Raw genomic sequence first — 19,325 nt, 5'->3', positions numbered from 1 at the left:
ATAGCTAATTTTTAGTACTCAATTGAGACTGCATTCTTTGATGCCGTCGGGGCATGGTGGACATTAGTTATCAGAATAGGAAACCATGTTATCGTTTCATGTCATAAATTAGCAAAGGATGGTCTTTTCTGTTGCTCGCCAAAGTCTGCTTGTCAGAGTTTTCAACAGTTGCCATAATAAATATTAATCAAATGTTAGGGGCATATGAGTGTAAATCCACACATCCAAATACGAGAGGATCGGCAGACTTGAATAAGAAAGAGAAAGGGAATCTGGGGGAGAGTGGAATTGATCGTAGAAATTGGATGATAAAAAAGTTTGATTAATTTGGTTGGCGCATATATTTATTGTCAATAATATGCGAATAAAATGTATATAACATGAGTATAACTACTGTGTTGTTAAGTTATAGACTTTCCCCCCGAAAATGCCATTATATTAAACATCATGATTATCGTAATCATCACTTGTGCTAAAGATTGATACCAAGGATATATGGAAACGTCGTAACGCATTTAAACACATTTGTCTTTGGGGTTATAGCTAGAACGATCCGTTTTAAATCGTTATGTTATGTATAAGTAAAAGCAACGATGCATGCATACTTTTTGACGACACGAACCTTTAAATCATATGAATGAAATGATAAAACACCATATTATGAACGTTTGACGTCATTTAAAAAAATTATACACACTGAATGGTGTGTATAAATTAACAAAAATGGTATTTCTTTATTGTATAAACACTTTAAACTCACAGTAGCTGAACATCAGAACATCGTAAAACAAGTTTTTGTTTAAATAGGTTTCTCGATGTGTCCTAGTGATTTTACACGCTTTTCATAAATCAAGCCTTAAATTTAAATCATATATGTTTAGTTATATATAACGTATTATATATAAAGTTTTATAAACACGTAACGCGTGTACATTAATCTAAAATTTTACAGAAGTGTTCCATTTGTGGCGTTACTGGTTAAAAATACAAATAAAACAGTTCAGTTGAGTTTTCCAATGTCAAAACAGTTTGTCTGATTTTCAAGTGGATCAAAAGACTTTTAAATTTGCGTAAAAATCATTGCAGACAACAATTACAACGAAATACGGATAATATAATATTGTTAAAACTAAACTACATTGAGCACCATTAAAATGCCAACAGAGATGTATTTAAAACAAGCAAATTCAAGTGTGTTTATGGATCGGTGCAAATCCCTTAAATACAGTATAATCATTGCGTGTAGGGTAATAATTAATAGGTAATAATTCAGTTAAGGGTAAATGTTTTTATGAATTGCAATTCTCCTCATTGATATCTACACTCCCATAAAGTTTCATGTTGAAATTTTGCATCATATCTGAGATATACCCTTAACAGTTCCATCTTACAAAAACAACAAAGGGCAATAATTCTTATTTAAGAAAGTGAAGAGGGTTATGATTCTTAAGCATTGCACTTCTCCTCAATAATATCAATACACCCATGAAGCTTCATATTGAAATCGGGCATGTCATCTGAGATATAGCCGTGAAAAATATCATCATACCCTCCCCCAAAGGGCAAAAACTCGTATTAAAGGGAGTGTAGAGTTATGGTTCTTTTTAATGGCATTTCTTCCCATTGATATCCATACACCTATGATGTTTCACGTTGATATCTTTTATATTTTCTGAGGTGAAGCCCTAAGTGTTTTGACAGTCAGACGGGCGGAGTGACAGACTGACGGACGGACAAGCCCTATGTTAAATCCCTCCGCCTTTGGAAGGGGATAAAAGGACAAGATAACAGATAAGCAAACAATCCAATATTTAAACAAACGATTATGTCGTTTATTCTAACTGTTTAGAATTATATAGACATGTAGCATAAATTTATGTTTTAAAGTCTCCAGTGGCAATCATTATTATAATGTCATGTACTATACAGCTAAATGAATTTATAAAAAGAACCTTTGAGTGTCGAATAAACATGTGCTTTTAATGCTTACTATGCTTTATTCAGCTACTCGTGTACATTGCGGACAATTTTTTTTGCCTTTAACTTGCAATGAAATGTCAAATGAACTTAACACGTGTGGACAATCTAATTCGTCAAAATGTAAAAGCATCCTCAATCGCTCGTTTGTATATATGTAGTTGATACTCGTTAGTTTCTAGTCAATCATCGAACCGTGGACCTATAAAATTTTGGTCCTCTGGTTTATATGCAAAACGTTAGTAATTTTGTAGTACATGTAATTCAATTTACATTGATTATTGTGTATTAGTATTTAATTTGAAAATTAAGTCTATGAGTTATTTTTTACACCTAAATATTGTATTATTGATTCTCGGTCAAGTCTTCTTAGATGTATATAGTAGGACCAATTAAAACTAATATTTCGTGCATCGCAACGACTCTTCTATTCAACGGTCACTGATAAAATCATTTTGCATTTCAATTCTTTTCAAACTTGGAATATACCGCAATACACCGAAAACTTTCTATGTGGAATTATTTCACAACTTCAGTACATCCAAAATAATGCTTCGACAAATATTCAGCCGTGTTAAAATAAGTCATTGTAAGCAACCAATATCGCCTTATCTGTCGTTGAAAGCCATCTTGTTTTCACACATTTGATAAACTGTGACGGTGTGAACGTTTCTACGAAAATAAAAATCAAAACAATTAGGCCGTTATTAAAGTAAGTATTTAAGTATACAATATTTTGTAAAATAAACTTAACCAATTAAAAACCAGTTTTCCTTATGCCACTTGCCGAAATTTCAACGCCAGATGTGGTCTGGTAAAATAAATGTTTGTAGATACAAAATGATCGTTTTTTATGTTTTGCATATTTAATTCAATTTCAATATCCCGCAACGATATCTATTCAAACGACACATGAACACTAACCTGGATATATTCGCGGGAAATTAAAATGGAATTGTGTCACAAATAAATAAAACTGAGCATTTTGTATCTACAAAAATCTATGTAATCATACCACATCTAGCGTTGAAATTGCGGCTATTGCTATAAGGAACACTGATTGTTTAGAATTAACTTTATTTTACGAATACTTTACGAAATTTTCGTTGATTTTGAGCATTATAGAGTCTTTAATAATTGTATGATAATGTTTTACTTCTTTATTGCAAAGGCATCTTCAGAAATTTTAAGTTTAGTATTCAAGCAAAAGGTTTAGATGCATTTATATCAAAATACAAAAACGCACTTTCAGTTAAGAGTAAAATTGGTTTAAAAATTACCGTTTCCCAAAATGTTTACACATGCAAAGAGATTTAAAACATGTTGGAAAGTATTAAATCGGTACTTCTCTCATTCGAAAAATTTCTTTCCCAGTCTCCGGTTGTCTTAATCCGCCTATAGGCCATATTTTACACATGAACAATATTGTTTAAATGAAGTTAAACGATTGAATTGTATATAATTGTAAGGCGTGTAAATGCGAGAGAATATCTTTAATCTAAATCCAAAAGAAAACAATTTCAAACAGTTACACTATTTTTGACAAACAATCATCTACCCGTATTTCATAAACAATGTTCATTTTCTGAACCTTTACAATTATTTATTCGGTATTAATGAGCGGTATTGTTAGTATGTTGTATGAATTAAATGGAGCTATTGATTCGCTTATGATAAGTCCATTGATCAGTCGCCCAGTTGATCAATTTGTAATTGTTATTCGTCTTTAAGTCCAAGACAATAGATATTAATATATCGTATACTATAAAGAACTTGATTGAAGATATCTGAACATGTACACATTGAACCAAACAATACGAGTTTAAATGTGCAATATAAAATTAAATAACACGAATATGTTTCAGTAATCAGTTGTCATTTTTTCGATTATCCTTATTTATTTATTATAATTTGAACTATATTTGAATAAAAAATAGTTCGCAATCATCGTTTATTGTTCTTGAGTATTAGTGATTTGTTTTCTTTATGAATATCAAAGAACTGCTTTCAGGTCACTTCTGAAGACTTGAACCAGATATTTGCCGCTATGGAGCTCTCAAATAAATCACTCATACGAGGAGAATACTGCTGATTAAATATATGTGTTTGAAACTATCTGATGGTAAGCATTTTAGCCGATTTAGCCGATTGACCGATTTACAGTGGGTTTTTTTTCCCCTTTAAGTCGCTTTCAACGGTCTACCGATGTAGACCATTTACCCAATTAAGCGCATGCAGCACATTAAACATTAATTTGTTTATACACAGGTCATGACCGTCAATGCGTGATATGCACGTGACCATTTTTTTTAACTCATTCATAAATCAAAGTTAGCTTTTGTATTAAACTTAAAGGTTCAGTGCACATGCTTTAGTGACACAAAACAAGATTTTTTGCTGGACTTCGGACTTCTATATACTAGTTTTTCGGGACGAATGGCTAATACGAGCTTTTAGAGTACACATGCACCCACTTATATGATTTAGATATGTGTTGTCTAAATTCATTGCGTGCAAATGACAATAAGTCATTCATTTACAGACTGATTTTTTGTCACTTTTTACATTTATATATGTCCATATAAATTTTTTCAAAGAAAAATTACAGTAATTTTAACATATACACGACCATAGCTACGGAACAGTTCATTAGTTTGTGACGTTTACATAGCTTTGAAAAGACATATACGTCAGCATAGATACCCGTGCATTATTGACAACGCGTCAATTGTCAATATATGTTCGAATTACATAATTTCAATTATTTCAATATATTATTTTATGATGGTTGTGCATACGTATCAATTGATTCAACATCCTATAAAAGAACATCACATCTTGTGGCTGTCTTCTCGTTCTGGCCTAGGATGTAGCAGTTCTATGTCTCTGTTTTTTCTGTTTATAAAGGTAGACTTGATTTTAATAGTTTTAAACTATCCCTTGGTATGTGCCTTTTTATCTTTAGATAATTTGAGACTCGGCTAGCTTTTGTAACGGTTTGACTCCCATTGCTTAGCGTTGCATTATCCGTTCCAAGGTTGTGATCCCGCAGGTACCTTGAGGGTGGTAGGGTGTTGTATGGCTTTTCCAAATTTCAGATAAGTTGCACATTTTTTTTTTTGCTTTCAAATAAGCTCTGTGATCAGAATGCAAGCGCGAAGGGATCCTGAAATGTACATCACAGTAAAACGCTTCCGCAGTTGCTCTCGCTGTTTGTTTGGTAGGGATTGCCTGCGAATATTTTGCGAGTGATTTGTACGCTAATACATTATGCTTACCTCCTGTTGATGCTTCAAGGCGATGAGGTCAAAGCAGACACACTTCAAAATGTATGTTGTTGAAACGAGTAAAACTGGACCTTTTTCAGCTACCGATTTTCTTAGTGCACACCACTCACATTTATTGACATGGCTTCCTTCTTCTGCTGATATTGAACATGACATACAGTTTATTAAGACTTATACATATGAACATCGTCTAAATAAATGAAATATAATACAAACTATTGTCATGTGTCTATATATTACTACGTATGGGTTATAACAAAATGTAATATAACAATTTCAGACAAATTTTAACTCACAAAGTAGTACGACTTTATATTACCATATTGTTATATCTATCATTTCACTGGCAGTAAGCAAATACTGAGTTTTCGTTAACCATATTATTTGTGATAGAATAGCTTACGGTTAGAGCTTCCTTCGCATATTTACCCAAATATATGAATATACTTTATTGGCGACGAGGAAAAACATTGAAATTTTCAAAAAAAAAACAACGTTAGTACAGTAAGTTAGGACAAATTTTCGAAAAAATCCGGAAAACGTCTGTTATATTCAGCTGGTAAACAAACTCTGCAACCTGTGAACGTGCTGGTGGTCGGGGCTCCTTTGCTCCACATCCTTGGCGTTTGTTATTGAGGGCTGTTTTCTCAAATAACTGGACATCAGGTGAACGCAGCATCAGTAGATGACGAAGACAACTTCTCAACAGATAAATGATAATTAGAAGGATAATAGGGTATTGAGTCGGACTGTATGCTTAATCTAGTTAAATACCGGATACTTCTATCATATCGGTACGAGTTAATTTTGCTGATGTGAAGGAATTGATGTCTTTGCCAGGGATGTATTGAAAGCAGGTATTACTCGGAAATGGTAAAAACATGAGTTTCTCAACATGCATAATTTTATGTTCAGCGAAATGGATGATGTTACTTCTGATTCAACCGGTCAGAGTGATTTCAGCCAGAAAGAAGACGCTGATGGCGTGGGGTCATTGCAGCGGAGACCAAAGGTCTGGAAGTTGTATATGGAGTTGTACAACAAGATCGTAAGGAAGGGATTGAGGACTTCACGTTGCCCCATCATGTCCTGAAACCGAGGGGTCGAGCAGCACTTGGATCTCTAAAGCAAGAGAAAACCACTGAACTGGAGAGGAGACCATCTGCCGCAAAGAAGCAGGGTTCCGGTAGAAGCTTACTCACCAAGGTATGAAAAGATGTGGTATCCCGACGTGAGTGAGACGACAGCGGTTATCGTTACAGTAGGCGGCGTGGATCTGACACAGATGATAACAGTGTCAGAAAATAGAGGAAGTCTCGAGCGCCGTTCAAAGTAAAAAGATGAGCGCTGCTATAGAAGAGCAATGCGTAATTACTCGCGGAACAGGGGTTTCCCCCCTAGGTATAATATGTCTCCATCCAGAAGACGCGGGAAACATGAATACCATTACCGGAAGAGGAGTAGTTTGGATGATTGCTCGCCAGAAGACTACCGAATGAGATCGTTGGGATGAAGACGTCGGCATGTGTCGCATGATAAGGATAGTGATAGAGACTACTACAGGCGTCCCCAAGATTATCGGAGCAGTCACCATCACTAGTCTAAGTTTTATTACTCAGACAGTGACTCAGACTCCCGAAAAAAGAAGAGAAGAGGGGAAATCCAACGAAGCTTCCCAAAACATAAAACTTTGATGGGAAGTCTAATTGGCTTTCCTTTAAGCAAACGTTTGACAGCTACAGAAGTGTCAATTCTTGGACTGATTGTGAGTGTCGAGACTACCTGAATTGATGTCTAGAAGGTAAGGCCCTGAATTTATTCTCCATTACGACCCAGAATAGGTTTTCACTATTTTCATTTTCCGACATTATGAGGAAAATAGAGAGTCGGTTCTGTGCCAAAGAGCTGCCGGAAACCAGTAGAGCCAAGTTCCAGCAGGCCGCACAGATGTCCGCAGAATCCCTGGAAAATTGGACTGACATAATGATTACCTTGGAAACAGCAACCTTCCGAAATCTGCCGGAAAAGCACAGCATGCAGGAGGCGATTTGCAAAGGCTGTTTCGACAAGAAGGCAGGAAATAATGCTTGCTTGGAGCGTCCTAAATCGATGCGAGAGGCAGTGGACCTTTTAAGGCATCATCAATATGTAACACAGGCGGTTGATAGCCCCAGAAAGGCAAAGTCGTATGCTGTGAATGCAGAGGCGTGTGAAGAACACTGGTAAACCCGTCTGGATTTTTTTTTTGAGCGCCTGACTTCAACTGTGCAGACATTTTCACAGTCGCATACATTTTCGCAGCCACGTCGACCTGGGTCAACACTTGCATGATACAAAGGCTAATATACCTGGCCAATAGAAACTCACTGGAATCCCAAAGTTATCTCTTTCCAAGACACCCTACTTTACTATTTAATCCTGTCAAACTTCACTCTTGTAGCAATCTGGTATGAATAACTGTTTCATCCTCATCATGCACTTATCCCATGCACTTTACAGAATCCAATGCTTTAGTTTAAGGTTCTTTAATTGTTTCTTCATTATGAGGTAACTATGTGTCATTATGTGTCCTCCATTTGCCTAGCAGGTCATCTTGTCTGTGTATCTTGCTGATTCCTCTGATTTCTTTTTTTACAAGTCGTCGTCCAATTTCATCTGTAATCTCTACAATTGATAAAAACCATAGAAAATGCCTCAATGTATAAACTAATAATGATGCCATTACATAAAGTTTTCACAGTTTGCTCATCAATCTTGAGCATTTCATAGTTATCATCTGAAACCTTTTCACGCATGTTTGCATTGGTATTACGCATACCTCGTCTGTAAGTTATATCGATTGAGCACTGTCCTAAAGCAGCTACCAACATTTGACAGGTTGCTTTTAGCTAAGCACTGAACAGACCAATAGACTGAAAACGTTGAAGGCACTTTAATTCTACTCAGCTTTATTCAATTTTTTGTGGCATTCTCAATTATACGCCTTGTATATCATTGCATTTGGTATAAGACTTAGCTTAGAGTTTTTGTTGATACCTCAATATACAAATTAAATGGACTTTTTAAAATTGGATATGCCAATTTAGTCGGAGAACATACAATCTGTTTTGATTGCTCATACATGTCTTGATATTGTTCAGTCTACTTTAAATTTATAAAATATATTGGTTTGCCCTTTTAAATATATGTTGGTGGTAGCAAGTCTGCTTATGGCCTGGTGATTTTGTGGTCAGTCTGCCTGGAAATCGTCATTTAACGCTGTTGCGTTAACTTAGGCGAAACAAAATTGATCTCTTGATACATAAAAATATATATGGCCTGTTAAATAATATTAATGCACACAGGGCTGATAAATTAATAGATTCTAAATAAAGTGTACACAAAAACATAATAAATACCATTTTGATTGATTTATAAGAATAATTCCACCAACTTTACCAATATGGTCGCATGATCGCGACGATTTAGGATACTATGAACAATCGAGTCAAATAGCTGTAAATGGAAAATAACTAAAACATGGCTGTTCTAAAAAAAGAATGAAAATATATTTGAAATATTTGTGGATGATGCGCGATTTGTCGGTAAGAGTTAGTTTTTATTTCATGGTCAAATAGAAATTCGGTGTTGTTTTAATCTATATTTACATCAATAGCTTTATAATAATGAGAATAAATTCACCAATAATTGCTTACCATCTAGTAATTGATGTAGATGTGCTGCAGCTAAATGCGAACATAAAACACTTCCGCGATCTTTAATCAAATCGCTATTCATAAGTCGTCCGTTGTGCTTCATACTTCTTGCGCCAACAATATTTGCCTTGTTAACACTTTAATATCTCGGCGAATTTTAAATTTGGTAACGATGGGTCAAAAACTAGTTCACTTGTTCTGTTGTGAAACCACTTAAACAGTACCAAGAGAAGATGTAAGTTCGTTGGGGGTAAAGTGAGCGCCTTATGGCTGTTTTTCCAATGCATCATTAGTTTTTTAACTGTTTAGCGCATACCTGCAGCATACTTTTTGAGAAACAAACATTTGCCATAAATGTGTAACATTTGGTTACAAATAAGTTGATGAATCTCCGCAAAATTGACAATTGACCTGAATATAAGTATGGGCCATTTTTTCTCATTGCATGATATGATCAGTTTAATTTTCCTGTATGCGCGGCACGGACAACAAGGATCAGGCTGAAACAGAGGCTTACGTCGATCAAAGTTTATGCTCATTCCATACAAGTCATATTACTCTCGTCCGTTTGCGTAGCATGAGTACAATTTTACATAGACAGAAATAAAGTCGACAAAGTGGTCGCCCCCGAAACTCTCCTTTTCCGTCATTGCGGTGCTCCCTAGTCAATCAGTCAATATCGCCGAAATCACGAAATTTCATCCAGCCGCTATGCCTTACGAAAACTGTACGGGCAGACAATGTGTCGTAGTTGGGTGCAGCAATAACCAGAGAGACCTGTATCGTAGGAAAAATACAAGAAGTGCTGAACATGGCGAAAAAAAAGAGGATTGTATATGCCTCACTCTATTCAAGTTCCATTGTTTACCACTGAACGCCGAGCGAAGACGAGAGTGGTTGGGTGTTATCAACAGGAACGATTTCAATCCAGCAAGCAAAGCCGTGGTAAGAAACATGGATACACATTAGTTTATTTTGTTTTGTAAATATCTACATACTTTCACTCGTATAAATCTGAAATTGAGCCTGAGCAGTCAGTGTTTAATAAAAATTTGATGGGTATTCGGACGAATGGCAATTCGGACGAATGACAATGCGGACACAATTGTTATTCAACTTTGTTAAGACTGTTTCGATCTTGGAACGAGTGCTGTTTGGTAAACTTTATAATGAATTAGTTCATTGGATGCTTGAGATCAGTTTAAGAAAAGTAAAAAAGTTAATTTGTTTACCTTTTGGGCCCCAGCCGCTTACCCCCTACCCCGAAAAAAAATTGGGTTCAGGGGTGGGAATTACGATTATTTTTTATTACATGCATCAGTTCTGATACTGACAGATGTATGCATTTTCTATTTTCAGGTTTGTTCCCTGCATTTTGTAGATGGGCTGCCAACGAAGAAAAACCCTCTGCCTACCGTCAACATGGGCTATGAAGTGACCAAGACGCCAAAGTCAAGTTTAACTTTTAGTTTGAATGAGTATTAGAATATAGCTTTAGTGATTTAAATTCATATTTATTATTTATTCTACCATTCATTAGTACTCACGTGGTTATGGTTATCATTATCTTATTATTTAGGAAATGTTCAATTGTTAGTACACACAATTTTAAGGATGTCTTAGTGAAACTATTGAAATTGGTTATAATAGAAATGTTAATATTCACTTATATATATGAACCTAAATGGATCTTTGTTGTTTATATGAACCCACAAGCCTGTCATTGTATTCACGGAGTATTTGCAAACAGAGTATACCCTGATGGGAACGCTCCTGTAGGAGTTGTTGTATTAGAGTATACTCTGTTGATGTTTTTAAAGTCTACTCTGTTGGCTTAGAAAAATTTAGACATTGCTCAGCTCTGCTGAATGCAGTGTTTGCCTCAAACTGCAATCAACAGTAGTGTTTGTATTCATCGGATATCATTAATCTCTTAAAATTATGTTCATCTACCAGACGGATTATCAGGTGTTTGAAGTAGAACTCTCGAATTCTAACCAGTGTGGTTCTCAGAAAGTTGGCATCATAGGGAACGTCCACTCTCAATCCCTCGGCTTTTGTCCGCACAACAAATTTGCAGTGGTGTCATGCAATTGTGTGTCGTAGCCATTTCTTCCTTTTGGGTTCAGGCAGTGATCCCCTGATGTGGTCTTAACATCATATTTTCCGCCTGGAATTAGTTCCCTCAAGGATTTGTTGGGCACTTAATTTCAAAAATTGTGTCCTCGCCAAAAAGTCCATATGGACTTGTAGCATGATATGGTTCAGTCTGGTCGATGAAAACACCTGTTGAATCACTTTTAGGCCAGTGTTCTGCTCAAACCAAGCTCTGGCTTCAGCTTCATACTTTTGCCCATGCTGAGTGGCACTGTTCCCTTTAAATCGTGTGTAGATCGGGTTTGTCACAAACTTGTTTGGGTCTGCACGGCTTGTTTTAGGAAGGGCATGTACTTTACTCAATGAAATCCGCAGCTTTAGAGCATCACTCCATAGTGTGGAGCACTGCAAGGAGGTAGCTTCGCTGATTTCGGTCTTTGCATCAGCAGAAAGATTAATGTATTTTTCATTAAAATCATCCGATGGCCGACAAGTCACTTCCTTTACTGGCCTGGATGGGTCTATGGTGTTTTCACTGTGTTCCACTGATTTCATCTCATTCACAGGTGTTTCCTTGGCACTTAAGATTTTTGGGAGCAGTGTACCTTTACATGTCCACAGTTTGTTGGTGCACGAATCACTTGCATGATCTTGAAGCTCAGAGCGATCAAGGAATGATCTTATTTTTGGCAGTTGGGTTCCTGCCGCCTTTTTTTAACTATTGGTGCATCTTCTGACTTGGGTCTTTCGAAGTTAATGTTCTCAAACTCCTCATGCAGCACAGCTGTCCCTGTACCTCTACCCCACAGCCTATCCTTGTCTGTACAGGTGTTTCCTCCGAGTCCATGGCTCCATGCTAATGCTTCAGCATAAATAATGGCCGAGATGTGGCTGCAGCTCCTGCCTGTGCCTGCTTGGCATGTACAATATCCTGTGAGAATTGAAGAATCATTTGTAATTGATTGCCTCCCAAGCAATGTAATCATCACGGCCGACTCCTGGTTGAGATGGCGACACTTTGGCTTTTAGATTCTGAATGTTGTTGTGTGAGCTCCATATAATGTCCCGTAACCAGCCATTTTGAACATAGTTGTAGGCATACAGTGATCGAAACGATTTCATTGCTTTTCCATCATATGCTTTGGCCATCACAAGGTAGTCAACTATATCCTCATAAGTCACATTTGGCCAAGAGTTTGGATCATTCACTGTTCACTTGACGTCGTCTGGGGGAAGGCGTGAAACAAAAAAGGCTTAATTTCACTATTATTTGTTGTATTATCACTGGTGTTGTACTACTTTTGGGAAGGGGATGGGGGTTGACACAACGTTCAATCATAGCTGTTTTATCCAAACAATAAAGTTCAATTCAGATAGTAATATTGATTCAACTTTTGGCCAACGTCAAACCGAAATTAAAATGTCACTTCGACGTTGGATTACCGTTGAACCTACGACATGCACTTATAGATCTATCTTATAATAGCGATTCCATGAACTTCTTTCAAAGGGCAAAATTGATTACATACACGTGTGTGTTTGATTATTTCAAGATGTCTGTATTCGTCCATGTGCTGGTCTGTAGAAACAATATATATGTCAACTTGTCAATATGAATACATTTTCGGATAGATCTGTTTGTTCGTCAATTTGATCAGTGTAAAAACATTGGCCATGTTTACATTGTCCCATACATGTATTTGGTAATGTTTACGCACAACGCGTGACAACTAGCGTTTCGATAGGTTGATAATTATACCGGGCTGACATAACTGTAACATTGCGTTACGAAAATTAGATTAAAGCGAGCGTATGTAAAAACATTAATCATTATTTTGCAACCGTCAAAACAAAAGCTTAAACAAAGGTCGCTATTTTAAAATTGTGATTCTCTTAATAGTTCGCATTTATTATTGAAACGTGCATAAAAAAGCTGAAATAAACCATCTACTTACCGATGGTCGTGTCCGATGCCATTGTGAATACAGTTAATTGGCGTTTGTAGATTAAAAATAAAATAATGCTATATCGATGCTACCGGTGCTGCTGCTGATATCAGAAATATGAGAGCACCTAAATGGCGGCGGGTCACGTGACCGGCAAGACGGCAGCCCCCAATACCTTCGGAACTGACATCGTCTATACCTATGGAAAGTATGGTATAACACATAAAATATATTACCTTCGTTTTTTTATTTTATTATACGGAGTTTATATCCTCTAAATACTCGAATTGAACGCATGTTCTCTTTTATAAACATGCATGTTATTGTTCATAATAGATTTGAATCAGTCCAATCAACCATACACTATTTTTTGTGTTTTACTAATAAACTAGACCAATGTTCCATCGTTGGAGTGTTTGTGGGAAAGAAGAGACCCATTATTTCACATTGTCCTTATTTAAAGAGAACCGTTCGTACGTGCGGAGAATATTTTGCTGAACATAAAGATCAACAAAAGTTGACAATGGTGGCTGATTAGCAATATTTACTGGAAACCTTATTTCAGCAGGCTCGTATTTATTAGTATAAGTGAAATACGAAGCTTTGTAATATCCTGAAGCGAACAAAAATTATCAACTTTCAAATTATTATTTGTATTTTCAGTTTGCGTTAGCTGTTTTTATTAAAATAACAGTACACACGTCGATGTTTCTCAGTAAAGTTCTGTTCAGCACATATGCGCATCATTTTGCAACGGGATACATTATAAATAAAAACATGCTCTGTAAAATATTACTTCTAATTTCAATGCCATCAGTGCTACATTTTCAACACAATATTATATATAAGTGATTTATGATATATTCAGGCTGCAAAAAATGGAGGACGAACATGATACGATCAACAGGACGGTCGATAGTTTGCAGCGTATACCAGCATTGCCTCGGGAAATAGGAGCACATAACAAGGTTTGTTTTTACGATGAATACATGCAAACGCTGCTTCTTCTCTTTCTTAACAGCCGGTTAATTTCAATGATATTTTCTGCACCGAATTATGGACGAAGCCGACTGTTTTTACCTGTAAGTTCCAAATTTCAAATACATTATGCACGTGCCTTATTGCGCAATAACGAACATGACACTTAACTAATTAATTTCTAGCTTATATAGACCAGTGGAACCATATCTGCAATACTCAATGTTAACGAAAAAATGTCCAAGTTTCGTGAACTTGTTATTTTTCGCCTGTAACAAAATGTCCATGTATTCCATAAATTCATACGTAGTTATTTGGAATACTTTTTTACTGACACCAATGAAACCAACCGACTGTAAAGGCGGATTATACATGTACATACTATTACTTACATTACATTTATAGTATGCTGATATATATATATATATATATATATATATATATATATATATATATATATATATATATATATATATATATATATAGTTATAGTTATAGTTATAGTTATATATAGTTATATACCCACACCCAATACCGCAACATATCCCCAACGTTGGAACAATTTACATACACAGAAGGGACAATTTTACAAACAAACATATTTACAAACATAAAACCATAGTTGTATTTGAGCACGATCCGATCAGGATTCATAAATACCCTAACACTATGTTAGAAACACCTTGGATTTTTTTTATATATTCCTTTATTACTAGATTTCAAACACGTAAACTAACTTCGAACTACGCATTGGTATTATCAGGATAAATATTCTGACGTAGGCCCTACTTGGACATATTGGATTTTGGGATAACTCGACCAACTCATCCAAAGAGCTCCTGACCAACATATGTTTTCGGGGGCTGGATTGGTTAGCAAAAATTACAATAAAGACATGTATACACAAAACGTATTAACAGCACACACAACATTTCATACTAGATAATTGCGCTTGATAAAGCTGTATATTTCATTCGTTAGTTGGAGGAGTCATCATTTTGATGAAATCATTTCAAAATCATTGAGAAATGTTTACAAAATATGTCAGTGTGACAAACATAAATGTCAACCATACACTGTATATGAATTAAAATAAAAATAAAAACTAAAATCATGTTCAACGCATCATATTATACGTTGACGTTAAATGCAATTATTGTGTTACAACGATTATCAAATCAATGAGAATAGCCATTTGAAAAATTGTTTTTTCTTTTCGTATCAAAATTAAAACACAATCCTGTAATATGAAATTCATTAAAACATACCATTTCCCGGACATGTGTGTTTATTATGCAACTAGAACTAGAGCATAATACAACTTTATTGATTTCGCTTTTAGTCTTTTCATTTTGCAATGCCAGGGAAACTACAAATGTGCACGCTCATCGTATCTTAGTTATATTAGAATACCATACAGAGAAGAAATCACATGGAGGGTCCCTGTTAGTGAATACTGTCACGAATTCGTACGCAAAAAGCAAGAGCACTGGCAGCAGATCTTCTGTTATAATTGGATATTCAAACACACCCATTGGCATCATGTTGCTCCGATTGATTTTTGTTAGATTCTTCTAGTCAGTTTGAGCACATAATTGTTTTATCTATCTATCAAGCACGTTTGTACCTTTATTTCACACATATATTAAACGCATATACCCGGAAACGTTGTTAATGGGGACATAAATTTGTGAAACTTCATCTATCACCCTCTTGTGAAAGGGAATGAACATTCAGTCTGATTCGAGAGATCAAATCCACGTGTTTTCGTGTCATAGCGTTTTACGACATGACATGCTCAACCACTGCCGTGTGACATGATTCGTCAGATATAATTACATAGAGAATGTGTGTTGGATTAGGTGGAATATCGATTTTGATTCACAAGTGATCAAAGACAATTTATGTTTTTTATATGATCACGAGTGCATTAACACCGATATTTCACTGAATCCAACAAATTTTCTTTTTATGTTGTGCCTACAAATGATTATTTACGTATCTTTGCCATTCCGGTGAATCTTAGTCCCTGTTGGGCGCCACACGATGTCATAACATGTTTGTTCAAGGGCAGATAATCCCTATGGTGTTATTAAGATTCATTGCGGAGTGGTCAACCTTGGTAAAATAGGGGGTTACAATGGGGAAACCAAACATATCCAAAAATGATCCGGTAAAAAGATGAGCATAATCGATAATTTTCACTGTTAATTTTCACTGTTGGAAACAGTGAATTATCAGTTTTTATTCACTGATACCTCTCTATAAACCACCGAAAAGCATAACATAAAAACAACCATTAAATACATCATGGTTGAAATAACATGTCATTAATTATGAGTGCATGCATATACATGTCTCTTCGACTAATCAACAATTTTAACCAAAATTATTGCCAAACATGGTGTAAATATAACACAGTCTTCAGTTTCAAATGCTTCGTATTCTAATCTTATGTTCTATAACCTAGTGTTTTGAGTTAAGTATGGAGAAAGGGAAATGTTAAATATTTTAGAAATCACGCTGAATTATCTTTTTATCTGACTTGTTGGTAAAACAGCATTAACACCATTGTACGCATACACAAACCTTAATAGCTAATAATTGTTGCCATGAAAACAGGTCACGAAAACCATCAATATGAATTTTTTTATAATTATACTGATTAAAACAATATAATGAACGTAAAGAAATAATCAAAAAGTAAAACACAAAATTATTCCACAAACAATGTTCTCGATATTTTTTTCAGGTGATCTAAAACTATATTTGACACACATGTTAAGCCACTGATAAATAATTGATGTAAGGTCATGCACTTTTCAATGTCGTACCAGAAATAGGCTTCAAATGACAATGTTTTTCAGTTTGTCTTTTTAAACGGCAGTCAGTTCATGGAAATAAAATAAATTATTATAATCAAAGCTGGCCTTATTCGCATTCTCCAACAGGTAAATGGTAACCAATACGCATATCTAATATAATTTAAAATTTATGTTTTAATATTTCATTTAAAAATAAACCCGTTTAATTGCTTAACAAAGTGAAAACATGTGTTAAATTTTGTTTTCAACTTTAAACCTCTCAAAACATGTTTAAAACATGTTCATGCCAAATGGTGAATATATTTACATTACTTCCACATAAGACCCAGAGAGCATTATTAAAAATATATTGAAACAAAGCGATTAAAACTATATCATTATAATGATAGTTATATTTATGTCCCCCAGTCTATACTGGAGGACATATTGTTTTGCCCTGTCTGTTTGTTGGTTTGCGTCAAACTCTAACATTGGCCATAGCTTTTGCAATATTAAAGATAGCAATTTGATATTTAGCATGCAGGTGTATCTCATGGAGCTGCACAATTTGTGTGGTGAAAGGTCAATGTCATCCTTCAATGTCAAAGGTCAAATATATTGGGGGACATAGTGTTTCGCAAACATACATTGTTTTCTTTCAAAACTGAGTGCTATGTACAAAATAAATAGATGTAAGAAAAGCATGATGACACCATTCCACAGGAAAAGAAAAGAAAACGTCATATAACAAACTTCCCCACAATCTTAAACAAAAGTATTTCACTCTTCTAAAGATCAAAATTACTGTAGAATTAATTTCATTTGATAAAATTCAATATTTGAAGCTAAAAAGAAATATGTTTAGTGAATATCCGTATGTGATGGTGCGATGTATCATATAGAACATCGGGACGTACAAATACATATGTATAAAGTATGCAACACATTCGTTCGATAACTTGCAAATGCACACAAAAGTTTATATTACCTTTATTGATGTCAATTTGTTTTTAAATAATTGGCTAGGTATGTGGTTATATATTGAACCATGCAATCTAGATCATAATATATAAGATATGTCTTGATTTTATGTTCACAATACACCATTGTGTTACTCAAAACTATTCACTTTGCGTTGAAAGCAGAAATGCTGCGTATGATGATACTAATGATTACAATAATTATTATTCATAATAATGTGAACAGAAACAATCTGCAACCCTGCGTAGACTAAGGGAACTTGAATAATCTCATATTCTGGAATATATATTACATCGGCATTCATCACATATAAGGTGTTATTCATGAGATAATTGTGTCAACCTGTAATCAACATACACGATACAAAGCAATCATGATCGGATACTTACAACTTGTTTGAGCACGTTTAATTGTGATAAAGAGTGTGATGCATATAATTGAAAGTAAATATATTTAGATTGTGTCAATTTATTAGTATTTCTCTAGTTAGTGTTATTTCTCTTCAACCGTTGCAATCTTATATTTAAAATGATCAAACTTTTTAAAAATATATGTTTATAGTCTAACGTTTGACCAAAACAGTCGATATAATCGAAAAATGTAAGTATTGAATGAGAAGTGAGATTGTGTGAATTTTCGAAGTTGTTTATTTCTATAGTCCTGACCTTAAACTTTTCAACAAACGGGTGTGACAACTTTTTAAGCAAAAGTAAGAATGCGCAACATTGAAGCCGTGTGTGCCAGTTGTCTGTGGTTAGGTCGACCATAAATTAAACGAGCTGGAGAGTCAGTGAGTTTTTATTTGCTTATTAATTAGGTATATTAATACACAAGCAAAGTTTGTATGGAATTTCCTCACCCCACTATCAACGACATTCAATGTATACATATAATGTGAATGCGTCCGTGACATTTAAACAGAAATAGGAGTGAACACATTGTTATTCAATGTTTCTACCGTAAACATTTTACAGTGATAATTACTAAAAGTGTTCGCCGTTTTACTTTGGCATTTCGTTTTCATGGTTCACAAATTTTAACAGTAGAAGACACGCATCATTAAACAAAAACCGGGCTCAAAATAATGTAAAAATACGCTATAACGATATGATTAATGCAAATGTTTCAAAAATTTACATGTAAAATGTGAACTAATTGAATGAAAGTATACAATGTGCCTGTCTCGGTAGATAATAAATATGTGTTTAATTCGTGATCATAAAAATTACGTTGTGTTCAACTGTGTCGAAAACATTTGCTCTACAGAAACAAAACGTATCGATTAAATAGTTGTAATTCTATTGAACATAGAACCTATTGTTTTTAATGAGTTGTTATTATATACTTAAACCATATTGCAAAAGCACACCTAAACTTTTTATATAACTTCGGTCATATGAAATTATAAATCAATTACATATGTATGATGTAATTATATGATATTATGAACAACAGCATGTGTTACGAAATGATTCTCAACCAAACATTTTGCTTTAGGTGAGTCTTTTCCAAATCTGTTAACATGACAGAAGCGAGCGTGTACACATTTATGTCGAAATA

At 34.8% G+C, this 19,325-nt stretch overlaps 1 protein-coding gene and 1 long non-coding RNA gene across 2 annotated transcripts in view; one reads left to right on the top strand and one right to left on the bottom strand.

Moving 5' to 3' along the window:
• LOC127835291 (uncharacterized) overlaps positions 1-19,325 on the top strand; it is a 152,298-nt gene that overhangs the window by 11,146 nt on the left and 121,827 nt on the right. The window lies entirely within an intron of this gene.
• The window catches only part of LOC127835296 (uncharacterized), a 3,643-nt gene continuing 2,995 nt past the window's right edge, over positions 18,678-19,325 (bottom strand). Inside the window, exon 4 of the long non-coding RNA XR_008028449.1 lies at positions 18,678-19,325. This exon is cut by the window's right edge and continues 407 nt beyond it. This is a non-coding gene — a long non-coding RNA (uncharacterized LOC127835296).

This window comes from Dreissena polymorpha, chromosome 6 (genome assembly GCF_020536995.1).
Source record: "Dreissena polymorpha isolate Duluth1 chromosome 6, UMN_Dpol_1.0, whole genome shotgun sequence".
In the NCBI taxonomy this organism is placed as follows: domain Eukaryota; kingdom Metazoa; phylum Mollusca; class Bivalvia; order Myida; family Dreissenidae; genus Dreissena; species Dreissena polymorpha.
The sequence above is the reverse complement of the archived record's forward strand: the minus strand, read 5'-3'. Positions and strand labels throughout refer to the sequence as shown.